Source organism: Aquila chrysaetos (assembly GCF_900496995.4).
Source record: "Aquila chrysaetos chrysaetos chromosome W unlocalized genomic scaffold, bAquChr1.4 W_unloc_3, whole genome shotgun sequence".
Classification (NCBI taxonomy): Eukaryota; Metazoa; Chordata; class Aves; order Accipitriformes; family Accipitridae; genus Aquila; species Aquila chrysaetos.
The window spans coordinates 2,959,430-2,979,502 of NW_024470323.1; the positions used below are offsets into that span (position 1 = coordinate 2,959,430).

The window sequence follows — 20,073 nt, forward strand, 5'->3', positions numbered from 1 at the left end:
CCAACATTTTTGCCCCCCCCCCCCAAATGGCAGGATGGGGCTGGGCAAGATCTTGGGAGGGGACACAGCCAGGACAGCTGACCCAAACTGACCAAAGGGATATTCCATACCATATGACGTCAGCTCAGATATAAAAGCTAAGTAAAGGGAGATGGAAAGGGGGCATTTTGTCTTCCAGAGCAACCACCACGCGTACTGAAGCCCTGCTTCCCAGGAAGTGGCCAGACATCGCCTGCTGATGGGAAGTAGAGAATAAAATCCTTTGTTTTCCTTTGCTATTGCACACGACATTCACTTTATTAAACTGTCCTTATCTTGACCCACGAGCCTTTTGTTATATTTTCTCTCCCCTGTCCAGCTGAGGAGGGGGAGTGCTAGAGCGGCTTTGGTGGGCACCTGGCACCCAGCCAGGGTCAACCTACCACAGTCCTTTCTAGCACCCAACGTGGGGCATGACAACACCAGTTTTGCATTAAGCATGCTATAGCTACAGTAGTTATTAAGTGGCAAGCTCCTGTGCAGGTCATGGAGTTTGTTGGCTGCTTTGCTCACCTCTATTTTGCTAAGCTTGGGAACATATTAATACAAATAATGGCTATGCGCTTTGTCCTGGCACTGATGGCTTTACTGTGCTGGGGGAGCTATCTTGTGGGAAGGATGAAGGAACTTGAGAACATGCTAATACAAACAATGCCTATGTGCTTTGTCCTGGCACTGATGGCTTTGCTGTGTTGTGGGAGCTGTCTTGTGGAGGAGATGAGGGAACACATCTCCCTCTCCCTACCGGGCATTGATGTGAATGGTTTTATTATGCAGGCTCCCGACGTCCTTGTTCACCCTTATGTGAGCTGTTCAATACTAATAATTAATACTGGTGGCATATTATGGGTTTTGTGGAATCTGGTCTTGTCCTGGTATAAGAGAAGACAAGTTTCGGGTGAGGCAATACTGAAATGTGCCCTCAAGTGACCGGTCCCTGGGTGGCAGAGTATATGGAAGGATTTGGGCAGATTCCTAGGACGGTTATCACCTCCCATAATCTGGGACTTTACACCCCAACAGGCAAGCAACCCTGGCAAACTGACGCGCCACCTGATAGACGGGTGCCTTGCCTATCCCAATGAAAACCAGCAGCTTTTCGCACTGTACTGGGGCCTGGCCTATGCCTACCGAGCCATAGTTCAACACTCTCAGAGGACCACGGTTGAGGCAGGGACCCAGACTGCATCTGAGGACACCATGCTCGAGATAGGGACCCAAACAACAACGACAACTACAGTAATTGCCCCAGTAGTGAAAAAGAAACAGTGGACAAGGAGATCAACGGGTCCATATCATCGATTAGTAAGGGAAGAAGAAGAAGAGGAAAGGCTTAATCTAGAAGCCGGTCCTTCGACAAAGAAATTGGAGGAAGGAGTGAGAGAACTTAGACAGGAAGCGGAAACTACCCGGTCCCTGACCTCCTCAGAACATCGGGACATGCAGAAAGACTACAGCCGCCAGCCAGGTGAGCGGATTGCTGCCTGGCTGCTCCGATGCTGGGATAACGGGGCCGACAGTCAGCTACTGGAAGGCAAGGAAGCCCAACAGCTGGGATCCCTCACTAGAAACCGGGGAATTGAAAGAGGAATTGGAAAAGAGGCAGCAATTTGCAGTGTCTGGAGCCGGCTCCTCTCAAGTGTGAGGGCAAGATATCCATTCAAGGAAGATCTTGTGAACTCCTCAGGAAAGTGGACTACCGCAGATGAAGGCATCCAGTACCTGAGAGAGTTAGCAGTGGTGGAAGTCATCTACAGTGATCTAGATGATGAGGAGGTCTCCAAAGATCCAGAGGATGTCCTGTGCACACGGGCCATGTGGAGAAAGGTGATTCAAGGTGCCCCAGCGTCGTATTCTAACAGCTTGGCAGCAATGTATTGCCCAGATATGGAAATACCAACTGTGGAGAAAGTGTCGTCTTGGCTCCAAAACTTTGAAGAAAATCTCTGTGTCTCCTCATCCCTACAGGACAGTGCCTTGGCTGTTAGGGACGCTCCAAGAAATCAGTCCTCTCCTGCCCTGGTCAGAGGGAAAGGGAGCCCAAGGCGTATGCCGCATGGTACACTCTGGTTCTTCCTGCGTGACCAAGGGGAGGACATGAGGAAGTGGGATGGTGAACCCACCTTTAAGCTGGAAGCCCGCGTACATGAGCTGAGAGGGAAGACAGCTGTTAAGAAGGGGTCACCCAAGAAGAAGGCTGTCAGCGTCGTTGCTGTAGAGGCCCAAGAAAGCAATCAGCGATCCTCCAGGCATAGAAGAACTGAAACCACCTCCCTTGATTCTGGTGAGGGGACTTCTGGTCTGGCACCGCAAGGGTCAGACAGTGAATACTCTGATGAGGAACAGCAATAGAGGGTCCCTGCCTTCGGCCAGGAGGAGGAAAGGGATGACCGGATATACTGGACTGTGTGGATTCGATGGCCTGGCACATCAGACCCACAGAAGTATAAGGCTTTGGTAGACACTGGTGCACAGTGTACGCTGGTGCCATCAGGGTACAGGGGCACAGAACCCATCTGGATCTCTGGAGTGACAGGGGGATGCCAAGAATTGACTATATTGGAGGCTGAGGTGAGCATAACAGGGGACAAGTGGGAAAAGCACCCCATTGTGACCGGCCCGGAGGCCCCTTGTATCCTTGGCATAGACTACCTCAGGAGAGGGTACTTCAAGGACCCAAAGGGGTACCGATGGGCTTTTGGTGTAGCCACTGTAAACATAGAGAAGATCAAACAGCTATCTACCCTGCCTGGCCTCTTGGAAGATCCCTTCATTGTGGGATTGCTGCGAGTTGAAGAACAGCAGGTGCCAATCGCTACCAGGAGGGTGCACCGCCGGCAATATCGCACCAACCGAGACTGCCTGGCTCCCATCCGTGAGCTGATTCATCAACTGGAGAGCCAAGGAGTCATCAGCAAGACTCATTCACCTTTTAATAGTCCCATATGGCCAGTGCAAAAGTCTGATGGAGGGTGGAGGTTAACAGTAGACTATTGTGGCCTGAACGAAGTGACACCACCACTGAGTGCTGCTGTACCAGACATGTTAGAGCTCCAATATGAACTGGCATCAAAGGCAGCCACGTGGTATGCTACTATTGATATTGCCAATGCATTTTTCTCCATTCCTTTGGCAGCAGAGTGCAGGCCACAGTTTGCTTTCACGTGGAGAGGTGTCCAATACACCTGGAATTGACTGCCCCAGGGGTGGAAGCACAGCCCTACCATTTGTCACGGACTAATCCAAACTGCACTGGAACAAGGCGATGCCCCTGAACATCTACAATACATAGATGACATCATCGTGTGGGGCAACAAGGCAGAAGTGTTTGACAAGGGAAAAAGAGTAATTCAGATTCTTCTGAAAGCTAGTTTCGCCATAAAGAAAAGCAAGGTCAAGGGACCTGCAGAGGAGATTCAGTTCTTGGGAATAAAATGGCAGGATGGACGCCGTCATGTCCCTATGGATGTGGTCAACAAGATAGCAACTATGTCTCCACCAGCTAACAAGAAGGAAACACAAGCTTTCCTAGGCCTTGTGGGGTTCTGGAGAATGCATATTCCAGGTTATAGTCAGCTTGTGAGCCCTCTCTATCGAGTAACCCAAAAAAAGAACTATTTTGAATGGGGCCCCGAGCAACAACAAGCCTTTGAGCATATCAGACAGGAAACAGCTCGTGCAGTAGCTCTTGGGCCTGTCCAGACAGGACCAGATGTACAAAATGTACTCTACACTGCAGCTGGGGAGCATGGTCTCACCTGGAGCCTCTGGCAGAAAACACCAGGAGAAACTCGAGGTCGACCATTAGGGTTTTGGAGCCGGAGGTACCGAGGATCAGAAGCCCACTACACCCTGACTGAAAAAGAGATAGTAGCAGCATATGAGGGGGTTCGAGCAGCTTCAGAAGTTGTTGGTACAGAAACATGTCTCTTCTTGGCACCACGATTGCCTGTGCTACACTGGATGGTCAAAGGAAACATCCCCTCTACACATCATGCAACCAGCGCTACATGGAGTAAGTGGATAGCATTGATCATGCAACGAGCTCGACTGGGGAAATCCAACCGCCCAGGAATTCTGGAAGAGATCATGGACTGGCCAGAAGGCAGAGATTTTGGAGCATCGCCTGAGGAGGTGGCTCGTGCCTGAGAGGCACCACCATATAATGAGTTATCAGAAGATGAAAGGCATTATGCTTTGTTTACTGATGGATCCTGTCATGTGGTAGGGAACCATCGGAAGTGGAAAGCTGCTGTGTGGAGTCCCACACGACAAGTCGTTGAAGCCACTGAAGGAGAAGGTGAAACAAGTCAGTTTGCAGAAGTGAAAGCCATCCAACTAGCCCTAGATATTGCTGAACGAGAAAAGTGGCCGGTACTCTACCTCTATACGGACTCCTGGATGGTGGCTAATGCCCTATGGGGGTGGCTACAGCAGTGGAAGAAGACCAATTGGCCGCGCAGGGGTAAACCCATCTGGGCAGCAGCATTGTGGCAGGACATTGCTGCCCGTGTAGAACACATGGCTCTAAAGGTACGTCACGTAGATGCTCACATGCCCAAAAGCCGTGCCACTGAAGAACATCGAAATAATGAACAGGTAGACAAGGCTGCCAAAATAGAAGTAGCTCAGGTGGACCTGGACTGGGAGCGTAAGGGTGAGCTATTTGTAGCTCGATGGGCCCATGAGACATCGGGACATCTAGGGAGAGATGCAACATATAGATGGGCTCGTGATCGAGGGGTGGACCTGACCATGGAAGCCATCACACAGGTCACTCATGAATGTGAAACATGTGCTGCAATCAAGCGAGCCACCAGAGTAAAGTCTCCCTGGAACAGAGGGTGGTGGCTGGGTTTTCGATATGGTGAGGCCTGGCAAATTGACTACATTGGACCACTGCCACGAACACGCCAAGGCAAGTGCTACATACTCACGATGGTGGAAGCAACTACTGGTTGGCTAGAAACATATCCTGTAAACCATGCCACTGCCTGAAACACCATCTTAGGCCTTAAAAATTAAATTTTGTGGCGACATGGTACCCCAGAAAGAACTGAATCAGACAATGGGACTCATTTCCAAAATAACCTCATAAGCTCCTGGGCAAAGAAACACGGCATTGAGTGGGTGTACCACATTCCCTATCACCCACAAGCATCTGGAAAGATTGAGAGATATAATGGACTGTTAAAGACTATGTTGAGAGCGCTAGGCAATGGGACATGGAAGCATTGGGATACAAATTTAGCAAAAGCCACCTGGTTAGTCAACACCAGAGGATCTGCCAATCGGGGTGGCCCTGCCCAGTCAGAATTTTTACGTACTGTAGAAGGGGATAAAGTCCCTGTAGTGCACACAAAAAATATGTTAGGGAAGACAGTCTGGGTTACTCCTGCCTCAGGCAAAGGTAAACCCATTCGTGGGATTGCTTTTGCTCAAGGGCCTGGGTGCACTTGGTGGGTGATGCGAAAAGATGGGGAAGTCCGATGTGTGCCTCAAAGGGATTTGATTTTAGGTGAGAATAGCCAGAATTAAACTGTATGCTGTTAGTTGCTATATAACCCTGCTACTGTATGTTATCATTACTATAATTGTTATATGCTGTATCCATAGTACTATAGTAAGAATCACTTAGATCAAGCAAGAATGAACTGTGATAAAACTGAGCGAAGCGCAGTAGTGATGGAACCAGAACTGACTCCAGCATGCAACAATCCAACGGTGCACACCATCCTCCTGCTGCGTCCAATGTCACCTGCTCGTCACACCGCACTGAAGCCCAATCCTGCTCTACCAACTGAGAGGACTTTGCACCATCCCTCCTGCCCAGAAAGACTGGTATGACAGATGGAGCCCAGAGTCGGGAACTAAATGAACTCAACGAACATTTTATGAACATAACCCGTAAACTAAAGGAATGATATCTCTGTGTGTGTATACATATATACATATATATATATATCATTGTTCATATGTCTCAAAGGGATGGAAAAGGTAATGATGCTTGACCCGGATGTAACTAAAGGTATGGGAACTGAGCATGACGTCAATGCTATAGAATAAGGGGTGGATACTGTCCTAGTTTCAGCTGGGATAGAGTTAACTGTCTTCCTAGTAGCTGGTACAGTGCTATGTTTTGAGTTCAGTATGCAAAGAATGTTGATAACACTGATGTTTTCAGTTGTTGCTAAGTAGTGTTTAGACTAATGTCAAGGATTTTTCAGCTTCTCATGCCCAGCCAGCGAGAAAGCTGGAGGGGCACAAGAAGTTGGCACAGGACACAGCCAGGGCACCTGACCCAAAGTGGCCAACAGGGTATTCCATACCATGTGACGTCCCATTTAGTATAGGAACTGGGAAGTGGGGGCGAGGAATCGCCACTCGGGGACTAGCTGGGTGTCGGTCGGCGGGTGGTGAGCAATTGCACTGCGCATCATTTGTACATTCCAATCCTTTCATTATTGCTGTTGTCATTTTATTAGTGTTATCATTATCATTATTAGTTTCTTCTTTTCTGTTCTATTAAACTGTTCTTATCTCAACCCGTGGGTTTTGCTTCTTTTTCCCGATTTTCTCCCCCATCCCACTGGGTGGGGGGGGGAGTGAGTGAGCGGCTGCGTGGTGCTTAGTTGCTGGCTGGGTTTAAACCACGACAATGCAGATGCAGAAATCACTTTGGCAAGAGTAAGAAAAGAAAGGAGGCAGAGGGGGAATAGGAACATCCTCCTGTCATTTTTCCTTTCCCTCCCTGCTCCAGCCATGAATCCAGTAGCAGGAGCTGGTTAAGGAAAGACAGTAGATCTGCAGGTGTTTAAGTGAGATGCTTGCTACTCCTGCTGCCGCTTAGAGGCCACAGCACATTGTCCCTGCAGCTGAACAGAAGCAAGGAAGCATTTTGCTCTTCCACTACTGTGTGCCAAATGTAGTAAGCCTGCAGGACAGAAAATGACTACCAAAAGGTGGACCATATTGACTTCAGTGAACTTCATCTGGCTGTCCACTTCAGAAAGCTTTTTATAAACATTAAATTATTGTTCCATGTTTGCTGCATCTCACCAAATTTCATAGAAAAAGCATCCAGATTTCTGTGGAAGAAATTCAGCTTTGCTTGCAGGCATCACTCCAGAGAACTTCCGATCCAAAAGTTAAGATGTGCTGTTCACCTCTGTTACATCAAACTGTAAAAGGTTCTCCAGACTAACTTGTGCTGCTGGTCACATATAAGCAATCCCTGTGATTTTAATAGATGTGCCCAACTCTATTCTGGGAGTGCCCAGAAAGGCACAGAACCCCAATAGTATTTTAGTCAGTGAAGCAAGCAGAAAGAGCTCCTAACACACAGGGAGCAGAAAGTTTGTCTTAAACAGTGTATTGGGTCTGGCTGAGACGGAGTTAATTTTCCCCACAGCAGCCCTCATAGTGCTGTGCTTTGTATTGGTCTCTAGAAAGGTGTTGATAACACACCAGTGTTTTGGCTACTGCTGAGCAGTGCTGGCACAGCATCAAGGCTGTCTCGCCAACATTCCCCCCCCCCCCCCCCCCCCCCCCCCCCCCCCCCCCCCCCCCCCCCGCTCACTGGCAAGCTGGGGCTGGGCAAGATCTTGTGAGGGGACATTGCCAAGACAGCTGACCCAAACTGACCAAAGGGATATTCCATACCATATGATGTCAGCTCAGATATAAAAGCTAAGAGAAAGGAGGAGGGGAGGGGGCATTCGTTATTACGACACTTGTCTTCCAGAGCAACTGCTATGCATACTGAAGTCCTACTTCCCAGGAAGTGGCTGGACATTGCCTGCTGATGGGAAGTAGAGAATAAATCTTTTGTTTTCCTTTGCTTCCACACACGGCCTTTGCTTTTGCTTTATTAAACTGCCTTTATCTTGACCCACAAGTTCTTTTCCATCTTGTTTTCTCCCCCCCGTCCTGCTGAGGAGTGAAGTGATAGAGCAGCTTGCTTGGTGGTCACCTAGCAGCCAGCCAAGGTCAACCCTCCACAAACAGTAATAGCTTTTATCTGCTCCATTTTGAGAAGTAATAAACTATAAATTTTTCATTTAGATCCAAAAAATAGTCTATGTGTGCATGCAAACAGGTCTGCAAAGTCTGCACTAAATCAAGAATTGAAATGGTGTCTGTAGACAACCATTACCAGGTAGCAGTTTAGACAGCTTTTATTCAAACCAATACAGTAGAGAAAATTAATCTTAAATGCGGTAAGCTTGAAAGGAAGGACCGTCACCAAATTGTCATTCAGAAATAAGACAAGATCAATTCCTGCTGAAAAACACGTTTCCTTTGCCCAGCTGGGAACTTATAATAAGGAAACCTCACAACTGAGAAAACATTTCAGAGAAGAGTGCATATACACACCCACACCAGAAAAGATTACCAATGGTTAGGCTAGTGAAAGCAAGCTTATTCCTCTAAAGCAATCCCTTCTCCTCTCAGGAGATAAATCTTATGCAAACAATACTTGCTAGCAATGAAAACATAAGATGTCAACAGCTTTCTAGCTTGTTATGATACAGGGAAATAACTATTTGCCTTTTGACCACTTAAATATTGTTTAATAATTCTGTTGGCCTTGTTTGTTCTTTCGAGGCTCGCTTGCCGGGGCCTGGCGCCTGTGGCGTCTGTCAAGGGTTAAGCTTATCAGGGACTGGTATTCGTCAAGGACTGACATGCCAAACAAAGGGAGTGATAAGAGGAACTGCAATGTTAGTCTTAACACAGAACTGGCTAGGACTTGTTAAAAACCACTGAAATCACCAAGTAAGAAGAGAGCATGCGTAAATGACTAAAGTTCATCTAGAGAACAGAAGAGGAGGAAGATAAGACCCCTGAAGAAGTAAACGACCACCAGAGACAGATCTGAGCCTGCGCAAGATGACATAAACATTTTAGAACTGCTGACACAAGCTTTTGAACCAACTCCACCCCCAACTTATACATATGTATGTTTTGTATTGTGTAACCCTATGAATATGTATGCTTTGGTGTAATAAATATCTGGCTGCTTGCTGAGACGGTGCACAAGCTTTGAGGAGAAATCCCCTTGCACCCGGCGCTGAAATAAACATACCTGCTTTATAACTCACTCTCCGAGTTGTAAAGTTTGATCTGCGTGTCATTATGCTATTTAATATCAAGTTTGTACCAAGCACAGTGTGGGAATCAAAAAAAAAAAAAATTGAAAAAGGCACAAAGTTATTTGCAATGGTATTCAGGTCAAATTCAGAACAGTTAAGTTAGAAAAGCCTGGAATGATTCTGAAGTACAGGAGGCTTTTAAGAGTCTTGGAGATGTTCTTATGAGCCAAACAGGCATAAACAAAACAGAATCTTAAGTACCAGATAAATCTGAGATTAAAGTGAGCCAGCATGGATAAAAACAAAACCAAAACCAACCAAAAAACCCCATACTCTTTCTGGCATGAAACTCTCAGCAAGACACAACACAAATGCTGTCAGTCCTCTCCATGTAGTAAAATGAAAAAGATGGGGCTAGATGGATAATACAGTATTCTAAGAAAATTCCCCCTGAAAATTCAGTTCACATTTAATAACTTGCATGTAAAAATTGTATAAACCACACTTTTTCCATCACAAAGCTTAAATATGTTACCTGAAACAATTTATCATCAGGTTGAAATAAAGTTAAATTTGAGATAGCAGTTTGCAGACAGAAGATGCATACTTCTACCTTGCACTGTTTTATTTCACTATTTAGGGATTATTTAGCACACATTAATGCCACAGAACATTCTTCAGTTCCCATGTGTAGCAAACAATTCCAGTCTGTAGTAAGTGACAAATGCCATACTCTGAAAAGACCAAGACTAATTCATGATCTGGAAAACCCCAAATAGTAATGCCCAGAAGTATAACAACAGACATCCGAGAACAAAATTTGACACATATTCCTTACAGAAGTTGTGCCTTTATGACTGATGGTAAAGGACTCCTAGACACAACAGCCCAGTCCAAGACAACATTCCTCCTTTGAGCATGAAACCAAAATGAAAAAAAGAAAAGCTTATGAGAATTTCTCAGCAATTTATACTGAACCAGGTGATGCAAAGTTGGCACTGGAATGCTGCCTTGGTTAATGTGAAAAATAATCATGTCCAAAACAGGATTCTAATTAAAGTTTACAATTTATTATATGAATAGAGGCAAGCAAACAGCGCTGGGTGCACCGGGAGCCTCTGCTCTACCTAGGCACACACCGTCAGGTCTAATTGTGCAGGTTAAGTACAGGTTCTACATACATATTCACTAGATTCCTGAGAAATGTTATACGTATTTATTAGTTTTCCGGGAAACTATTAACATATGTAAATGTCCTTTACGCAGGCGCATTGAAGGTCTCTGGTGGTCTTCAGGAGTCCTCTGGTGGTCTTCAGGAGTCCTCTGGTGGTCTTCCATAGTCTTCCTCACTTGTCCGCTATTTGACCCTCCTCAGGTGATTCTGCACAGTATGGTCCTTTACATGTTTTGATACATCAGTGCTTGTTAGTGTTCTTATTATCTAAGTTCTCATTAGTGGTATAGCACCATATGGTTAGTTTAAGCTAAATTATCTACAAGGATGGGAACAAAAGGCAGGAGTTCTTATCTTTTCTGGCCTTATCTATTCAAGCAAGGCCTCCACTTGTGTCTTCTTAACAAGATCGTAAATTCATCGAACACTTAATTAAGTCTTGTGATCGTTCTTGGTTCCTTCTTGCTCATCACTCCCAAGTACCAGTCTCTGACAGGCTTAATCCTTGACAAACACCAGTCCTTGGTATGTAAAGTTACAGAGAGACAATCATTAAGCAATAAGCAGTTTGTTCTCTATACCAATCCCCCCCCTTTTTTCTTTAAACCTTTGCAACTATAGGATTCCGCTATTTCCGAGAGACCGTGTGAAGTATTTTTCGACTTCTACTTGATGTCTGATTTTATTTCGTTTCCAACTTTTGTAATTCCCTACTGTTATATGGCTTTTGCAAGAACTATATACATACTCTCCTACTTCCCTTAGGCCTACGGTTATACAAGATCAAGCAAAACGGTTAAAGATTACATATGCAGAGAGGGTCACATTTCACCATGCGGCCCTATCGTTGTTCTATATTGACACGAATCAGATTAATATATTTCACAGTTAACATCCTGATTTGGGCCAGATGCTTCTAGGTCTATGTCGTGGTTTAACCCCAGCCAGCAACTAAGCACCACGCAGCCGCTCACTCACTCCCCCCCACCCAGTGGGATGGGGGAGAAAATCGGGAAAAGAAGTAAAACCCACGGGTTGAGATAAGAACAGTTTAATAGAACAGAAAAGAAGAAACTAATAATGATAATGATAACACTAATAAAATGACAACAGCAATAATGAAAGGATTGGAATGTACAAATGATGCGCAGTGCAATTGCTCACCACCCGCCGACCGACACCCAGCTAGTCCCCGAGTGGCGATTCCTCGCCCCCACTTCCCAGTTCCTATTGAGACAAGGGGAATCAAAAGAATCTCAGTAGACATAATAAAGGGGGATGAAAAGATGATGTTTAGCGCTTACATTGTTGAAATTAGCTGACATAGAGACAGTCCTTGATAAGAAGAGCTGGTCCTAAGAACCAGCCAATAAGGTAAAGACAGTTCCTGATAAGAAGCAGGAGCAGGCCCCAAGAGCCAGCTAAGACTGGTCTTGCGGCTTGGGTGAATACCAAGAAATCACTGAGCCTGCGCAAGAAAAAAGGTTACTAGCGGTGACAAAGAGGAGTCATCTATCTTCATCTCTGCGACTACCAGACGACCACCATAAAGAGGCACTGCGCAAGCGCAGTTGAGAGGAGACTATGGAAATGACCTCTCGGAGCTAATTTTAATATGAAGCGGGGACAGGTCATGCATATGTATAGGCGTATTGTGAATATGTAACACTTGACTGTATAAACTTGAAACTAACTGCCGAGTCGGGCGCGCACGACTTTGGTGGGACTACCCCCCGTGCTGCCCAGCGCTGAATAAACATACCTACTTTACAATCTCACTGATTGTGGAGTCCGTTTCCGCACGTCACTATACTAAATGGGACGTCACATGGTATGGAATACCCCGTTGGCCACTTTGGGTAGCTGCCGTGCTCATTGCCGAGGCTGGAGGGGCTGCAGTGCCTGTCGCTGAGGTTTGGGTGCTTTCTGCCAGAGGCTCCAGGTAGGAGTAGTGCATACCTAAAGTGCATCAACTTCATATGAACAAGGAAAAAAGCCTTTAACATGCAGATAAGAAGTATTTGGAAAGTGCCAGAAGTACAAGAGCACTCATGGAAGCCTCATTAAGATTGATCCACTTTCATACAAGAGTAACAGTACAAACAGTTTTAAGAAAATCCTACGGATACTGAAAATAATTTTATGGGGAAAAGCTTCTGTTGTTAGAAGGTATAGCAGTTAAATAAAGGTTATCAGAAAAACACAGGGCCAGAATGGATACTGATATAGAGAACGAACTGCTTAATGATCTAGCTCATCTTGATTATCTCTCTGTAACTTTACATACCAAGGACTGGTGTTTGTCAAGGATTAAGCCTGTCAGAGACTGGTACTTGGGAGTGATGAGCAAGAGGGAGCCATGAGCAATCACAAAACTTAATTAAATGCTTGATGAATTTATGATCTTGTTGAGAAGGCACAAGCAGAGGCCTTGCTTGAATAGATAGGGCTGGAAAAGATAAGAACTCCTGCCTTTGTTCTCATCCTTGTAGATAATTTAGCTTAAACTAGCCATATGGTTTTACATCACTAATGAAAACTTAGATAATAAGAGCACTAACAAGCATTGATGTATCAAAACATGTAAAGGACCATACTGCGCAGAATCACCTGAGGAGGGTCAAGTAGCAGACAAGTGAGGAAGACTATGGAAGACCACCAGAGACCTTCAATGCGCCTGCGTAAAGGGACATTTGCATATGCTAATAGTTTCCTGGAAAACTAATGAATATGTATAACATTTCTCAGAAATCTAGTGAATATGTATGTAGAACATGTACTTAACCTGCACAATTAGGCCCTGAGGGTGTGCACAATGGGTGGAGCGATCCCCTGTGCACCCAGCCCTGCCAATAAAGAATACCTATTTAATAGCTAATCAAGCTATTGAGTTAGATTCTTTGAATCAATCCAGAAGAGATTACAGAGTCCTGTAGCTCAGCCAACGAGGTGTGAAAGAACGGCAATATCTGAAACATCCCAAATCTGTGAGATGAGCAAAACCAATGCTTCCCTTTTGCTAGCACTACTGCTCACATAAGCAATTCAGGGATCGTATGAGCAGAAAAATAAGTCTACTAACAAAAGTGATCAGTTTTCTGAGTTTAAGTCTTTAGATCAATTTAGTTCTAGCATCAAAACTTCAGTGAATTACAGTATTCCACCTTTGGCATTTTACTTTTCCTCTGTTTCTGGGTTAGCCAGCAACTAAAAGGAGGTAGAATAAACAGATGATAAAGCAACAGATGGGAACAACCCAGAAGATCTAGACAGTACAAAGGAATAAGGCTTGTGGAAATGCAACCTGATGTTAAGTCAAGTCTTCACTCAGCAGCTGAATGAATTCTCTTAAGGCCTCCACTGGAGGCAATTTTATAATCTCTCAGAATAAGTCTCAAGACCTCACTATTCACTTTCATACAAACCAAAGGTTTTTTATTAATAAACATTTTTTCAGTACATTGTCCGTTAGGAGCAGGACAAATATGAACAGAACACCCTTGATCAGCTTCCTTTGTATTAGCTGCCCTTTCACTACTTTCTACAAGAACCCAAGAACTAGCCTCGCCATGCATTACTTTCCATAAATCTTGAGAACAATACTAATTCATCAAACTTCAGTACCATGCTGCAAATAGGCTAAATAGCAGGACTTACAGTGCTGCTACAAACAAACATGGTGCGTTGGCTCATCAAATGATCTAACAGGTGCTGTATTGAGCATTTACAGCTAAAGTAAAGGTTGATGACCTTTTCCTTTGTGGTACAAAACAAGGGCATGCATGGAGTGGACACTTTTCAGTCTATATTAACTCAAAAGGATGCAGCAAAAGGTTTCAAGAAACAACTAACAGCTCACTGCTGTCAAAAGGGTAGGCTCACCCCTTTTTGTGTCCCTTCCCAACTGCACATTCCTACCCCTTCAGTGCCACAGGCCCTTGGTGCTAAATCTGATCCCTCATATGAGACCATTCAGTTCACTGAACCATCAGAAAACCAACTTAAGGGGGGTGTGGTGGGTTGACCTTGGCTGGACACCAAGTGCCCACCAAGCCACTCTATCACTCCCCTCCTCAGCTGGACAGGGGAGAGAAAATATAACAAAAGGCTCGTGGTTCAAGATAAGGACAGGTAGATCACTCAGCAATTACCATCATGGGGAAAACAGACTCAACTTGGAGAAAATTGACTTAATTTATTACCAATCAAACCAGAGTAGGGTAATGAGAAATAAAGCCAAATCTTAAAACACCTTCCCCCCACCCCTCCCTTCTTCCCAGGCACAGCTTCACTCCTGAATTCTCTACCTCCTGTCCCCAAGGAGCACAGGGGGAAAGGGAATGGGGGTTGCAGTCAGTTCATCACATGTTGTTTCTGCCACTCCTTCCTCTTCAGGGGAAGGACTCCTCACACTCTTCCCCTGCTCCAGCGTGGGTCCCTTCCATGGTATACAGTCCTTCAGGAACAGACTGCTCCAGCATGGGTCCCCTGCAGAGTCACAAGTCCTGCCAGGAGCCTGCTCCAGCGTGGGCTTCCCACAGGGGTCACAGCCTCCTTCAGGCACATCCACCTGCTCTGGCGTGGGGTCCTCCATGGGCTGCAGGTGGATATCTGCTCCACCGTGGACCTCCATGGGCTGCAGGGGCACAGCCTGCCTCACCATGGTCTTCACCACGGGCTGCAGGGGAATCTCTGCTCCAGCGCCTGGAGCATCTCCTCCCCCTCCTTCTTCACTGACCTTGGTGTCTGCAGGGTTGTTTCTCTCACATATTCTCACTCCTCTCTCCGGCTGCAGTTGCTGTTGTGCAGGTTGGTTGGGGTTTTTTCCCCCTTCTTAAATATGTTATCACAGAGACGCTACCACCGTCACTGATGGGCTCAGCCTTGGCCAGTGGTGGGTCCGTCTTGGAGCTGGCTGGTATTGGCTCTATCGGACATAGGGGAAGCTTCTAGCAGCTTCTCACAGAAGCCACCCCTGTAGCCCCCTGCTATCAAAACCTTTCCATGCAAACCTAATACAGGGGTAAAAATGAGCCAGTTTGCTAACCTGGCAGAAAACTAAACAGGTCCTGGAGAGTACAACCACCACATACACACGCTTTATGCCCTACTGTCAAGGCAAGGGAAAGGGGTATCACAAGCCTTGGAGCAAGGCTCTCCTTACAGCAGCCAACTGGTTCTGGCAGCTCAGCTGTCCCATGAAGCCTCATTCTAGCCATTCCCTCATTTTAAAGGTTTGAACTTTACCTAAAAAAGAATTTTAAAATATCATGTGACAGTTATTCATATCATGATCTAGGTAGGTGTTTCAGTGAATCAACAAGGTCTCCAGGCTCTAGCCTAGAACTGCCCAGATGGTTTTTGTAATTCTCATTCCCTTGAGTCTGAAAACTTGCTCACTGTTGAACAATAAAGTGTTAACTAAAGAGTTAAGTACTCTTGGTTTTCATTTGCTTTTTTTTTTTTCAGATAAAATCCATTCTCTTTCTTATTCGGAGCCACTGCTGGATTTCAGTGCTGACCTAACTTGTTTGTTTGCATCCTGAGGTTTCCTCCAGGCTCTGTTTGTTCTCAAATATATCTGGAATCCTTCTTCTTTGCAGTCCTTGGCACTCATCAGCATTACATCTTCATGAGCTTTGCAATACAAGATCTAAGCTAAGACAATTCAGAATTTGGCCCCTTGAGAACACAACTCTAACCAGAAGGGATTTACATTGGTTCTCTTTTCAAACCAGACAAGTCTGTCTTCCTGGCGTGTCTTTTTCCACAGTGTCTAACGGCTTAGTAAAGATGATGGAAATAGCAGAAAGGCAAACAGGGGAGTAAAGGTGTCATAGCCAACTTCCCACCTCAAAAATCCTGCACCTATTTCAAATAATTAGCCATGTAAAAACAGCACTGCCTTGAAGTCACAGTGACAACTTTGCTCTTTCTCTTCTGTAAATACTCTATAATTAGAAAACAAAAAGATGGATAAGGTTCCTTCTCCAAGGAAAATTGCACAATGATCCAGAGATTAGGCAGTTGTGAAAACAGTAAGCAGCATCAATTACTTCAGTAAGCTAAAAAGGTGGCTACTTCAAAAACAAACAAAAAGAATAAAAAGTCCCCTCCCAATATAATTAGACAGCAAAACCCCACTGTTAAAGATACTATAGAATCCAATAATTTGACAAGAATCAGAGGCATTTACATAGCAGCAAGCACACTCAGAGAGCTGCAAAGCTAGAAAAAAACCTAGACATCATAAGGAAAACAAAATGTTTAAAACCAACCTTTAACCATTGGGCATTGCATAAAATCCTCATAAACATGCAGATTGTTCCATGTGTTCACCATGGGAGTTTTTTATGGTTTTACTGAATGTTGAAGACTATGCTCCCAGCTGGATCACATGTACAAAGTATGACAGTTTTTATGTTCTTATCTCCTACACAAGTGCTACATGGAATAAAAGCTCTACTATGCATTACTCACATGTCACAGGCAGTTTGCTTCCATTAAAAAAAAAAAAAAGTAAAATTTAAAAAACCCAAACACAACAAAACTAAGGCAAACCACACAGAGCTTAACAGCTGTACAGATTTGCAAGGCAACCGCAAACAAACAGACCACTGCAGACCCTCCCTAGCATCCTCCTTCCTCCCTTTTCTCCCCAGTTTATCCAAGGGGGAAGATTGCTGTGGTGTGTCACCCTCCCTGCAGAGCAGCAGCACCAAGGAGGGTGGTTCTCTTTTGGCTTCCCGCAGGACAAAAGCCTAGAAATGTTGTGGACCATAGGTAGAAAGGTTGCCTTTCTGTTCCTAGATTCTACATCTCTCTACCATGACACTAATGCACTGTTAATTTCTCACTACCACCATGTCTCTCAGATGCCTGGCTGAGGCACCCACACCCCCAAAACTTCCACTGTGCAGAAACTGCCTGTCTCCATGACGTGCTGCACTGAACTGCTGAGATGCTACAGTTTAACTGCTCTGAGCTAGCTCTCACTTTCTGCAGTTTTGACTGCTGCTGGCGAGCTACCCCCAAGCCTTGCAGATTCTCTGTACTCTTGCACACATAGTTTCTGGCCATTTCTGTTCCCCCCCTTAACTTACAGGTGCTCTTGCTTCCAAGCTTTATTCCCTGCTCCTTCCAGCTTCCTGTACCTCAGACCACACGGTCTCCCAGTAATTGCTCTGGATACTCACAATTCACTTGGCTATCAGGTTGCCCTGTATTGTACTGAAGGTATGACAACGCTAGGGAAAATAGGGAAAACAAGGCAGTGTGCGTGTGTGTGTGTGTCCCGCTTCAAAGTTCACCTTCCCAAACCTGTCCCAGTCTCCTCTCACGCTTCTCCTCATGCTAAAACTTCTTCATCACACCCTCCCCACCGGTAGGGATGTAAAAATCTGTCCATCCTGTGGTGGCGCATTTCTTTCCCCCTCTCCAGGCTGATTTACGAACTCGGGAAGGCTCGCTAGGCCTTAGCATAAGTGTAGAGTCGGGCAGTTAAGCGACCCTTGACTGTGCCAGGAACTCTTACACAGCTAAGACAAGGAGATACGCTGTACATCTCAAGGACTCCTGCTGCCTGGCGAAGGCGGGGGGATGGGAGTAGAGATAGCCAGTTCTCATAACAACCTGCAGTCTTTTCTCATAACAACCTTGAGACATTACAATCCTCCCCTGACAATCTTGGAGTATCCTGTATCTATGTTTTGAGTTATTCTCCAACAGACTCAGAATTTTCCAGCGCAGCTGAGATTCTAGAAATGTGTTAATGATGAAAGTCAATCATCTCCCGAACCTATAAAGAGCAGTACTAAGAGAGGCCCTTAGAGCTCTCCTGGACCACAGCGGGCTGCGACCAGCATCTCCCTCTGAGTGGGACACCTCTCAGAGCTCACAAACTTCCCTGTTTGTGAAAATCAGAGGTCTGTCGCCGAAAGCCAACATGACCTGGGCTGATTCTCTTCGCTCCTTGAGGCTCGACCCTTCACCCGTTGAGACAAATGCTGAAGCATTCGACGTGAATATTTTCACTGACCTCAAGGGGAATTTTTAACAGGTATATCTCTTTTTCTCTCTCTTTTACTCTCTTTTATTCTCTTATATGTATTTCTCTTAGTGTCTTTATGCATGCGTATGTACTGACTTGAATAGTCTATAGTAAGATATAGCAAGTATATTATAAGTTAAGTTATAGCAAGTGTATTATAAGTTAATACTTTCAAATTTATACTTAAACTACTGTTGTGATTTTTATTCAACTGTGAATGAATTTTAGGCTGCTGTTATAATCCCTTTAGATATAAACCGTTGACCAAGTTTGTGACTAGGAGTCGATCCAGCTGCACCTAGACTCCAACAGGAGTTTAGAAAGCAAGGAGGTCTTCTCTGAACCTTGTGACTCAATGGGAGGGTCTTCCTTACCCTTTCCCACATTTCCTTTTACCCTATTACGTTTTTGGTCCCTATATACATAAGTTTAGTTTGATTCTGATTTAATTTTCCTGTGTGCATTTCATCCATGTACTAAGTAATAGAGTGAACCTTGCCAACGAATTCTGTGAAGTTGCACTTTTATACAAATTTCTATTAAATCATTTTTCTATTGCTAATACAATTGGAGGTGATTCTTTAAGTGATCCAACTCTCTCTCATTTTTAATTCCCCCCCGCAACACATCCCCAGTAGGAATGAGGGCTCCATGTCTTAAAACTACAGCTTAAAATGAAGTTTGTCTGTAAGTAGTGTTTTCATAACAACACAGCATCCAAGGTCTTCACTGAAACATGAAACCTCATCTAACTAGAACTCCGAATGTTTTCCAGCAGCAGTATAGCTGTACCTGGGGCTATGGATGCATAATCATTTTTTACAGGTATAAAAGGAGGCCTTATGGCAAAGTACAAAATGGTGACAAATTTGAAAGTGCTGAGTAAGACAGTGAATTGTATTAATGATGTAAAGAACAGAGGGGTTTTTCCTCTTCGTACTCTCTTTTCCGGCTGGTGCAGCATTTCAAACAGGGCGCTCAAAGGCACCGAGTAAGCGGCAGCGAGCCGCCAGCCGCGCCAGCCGCCCCACCCGCCGACGGGCTCCCGCTCCCCCGCGAGGACCACAGGCGCCCCCACTTGGCGCGCTGCGGAACAGCGCCCCCGCCAGCCCACAGACAGCCACACAGCAAAAGCGAAGCCTGTTGGCACCGCTTCCATCACACGCTTTGGTAGGGTGTACAACGCTTAATACACATCTATTCTTTCCAGAAAACGTTTTGTGCGTCTCCTTTGTTTCCTTCTCGAGACCCTTTTCCATAAAGGCGAGGGACTGAACAAGGCAATCACCAGTGCACAAGTATTCTCCCCCCCCCCCGCCCCGAATGTACTTTTGTCCTTCTGCCTCATCTTTCAGACTTCTTTCTGCTTTGCCAAAGCAGGCTGACAAGCCCCAGGATAAGCTTCAAAAAGAACACAGCAAAATGATTATTCATAAGACACCACAAAGGGATGGATTTGGTAGAGATCAGGGGACAGGGGGACAACACACACCACAGGAATTTAGGTACAAAAGAAGAATCCTTTGATTTTTTTTTTTTCCAGACTTTAAAAAAACCTCCCTGAAAATACATTAAATTGAGAAGACTTGTGAATTGCAATCTCAGTGGTCCACTACCAAAAGTCAACTTTCAGAAAGACTGAGAGCTGGTGTTTAGACAAAGGCTGCTTAGGAGACTCACCTGCTAAATACTGTTTATACCTTTGGTGGAGTGTG

At 45.2% G+C, this 20,073-nt stretch overlaps 1 protein-coding gene and 1 long non-coding RNA gene across 4 annotated transcripts in view; one reads left to right on the forward strand and one right to left on the reverse strand.

Annotated features, from left to right (window-relative positions):
* The window catches only part of LOC121233022, a 55,747-nt gene extending 43,216 nt beyond the window's left edge, over positions 1-12,531 (forward strand). Inside the window, exon 3 of the long non-coding RNA XR_005931825.1 lies at positions 12,172-12,531. This is a non-coding gene — a long non-coding RNA (uncharacterized LOC121233022). The remainder of the gene's footprint in view (positions 1-12,171) is intronic.
* The window catches only part of LOC121232410 (ADP-ribosylation factor-like protein 15), a 272,332-nt gene that overhangs the window by 196,263 nt on the left and 55,996 nt on the right, over positions 1-20,073 (reverse strand). The gene's annotated exons all lie outside the window — the stretch shown is intronic.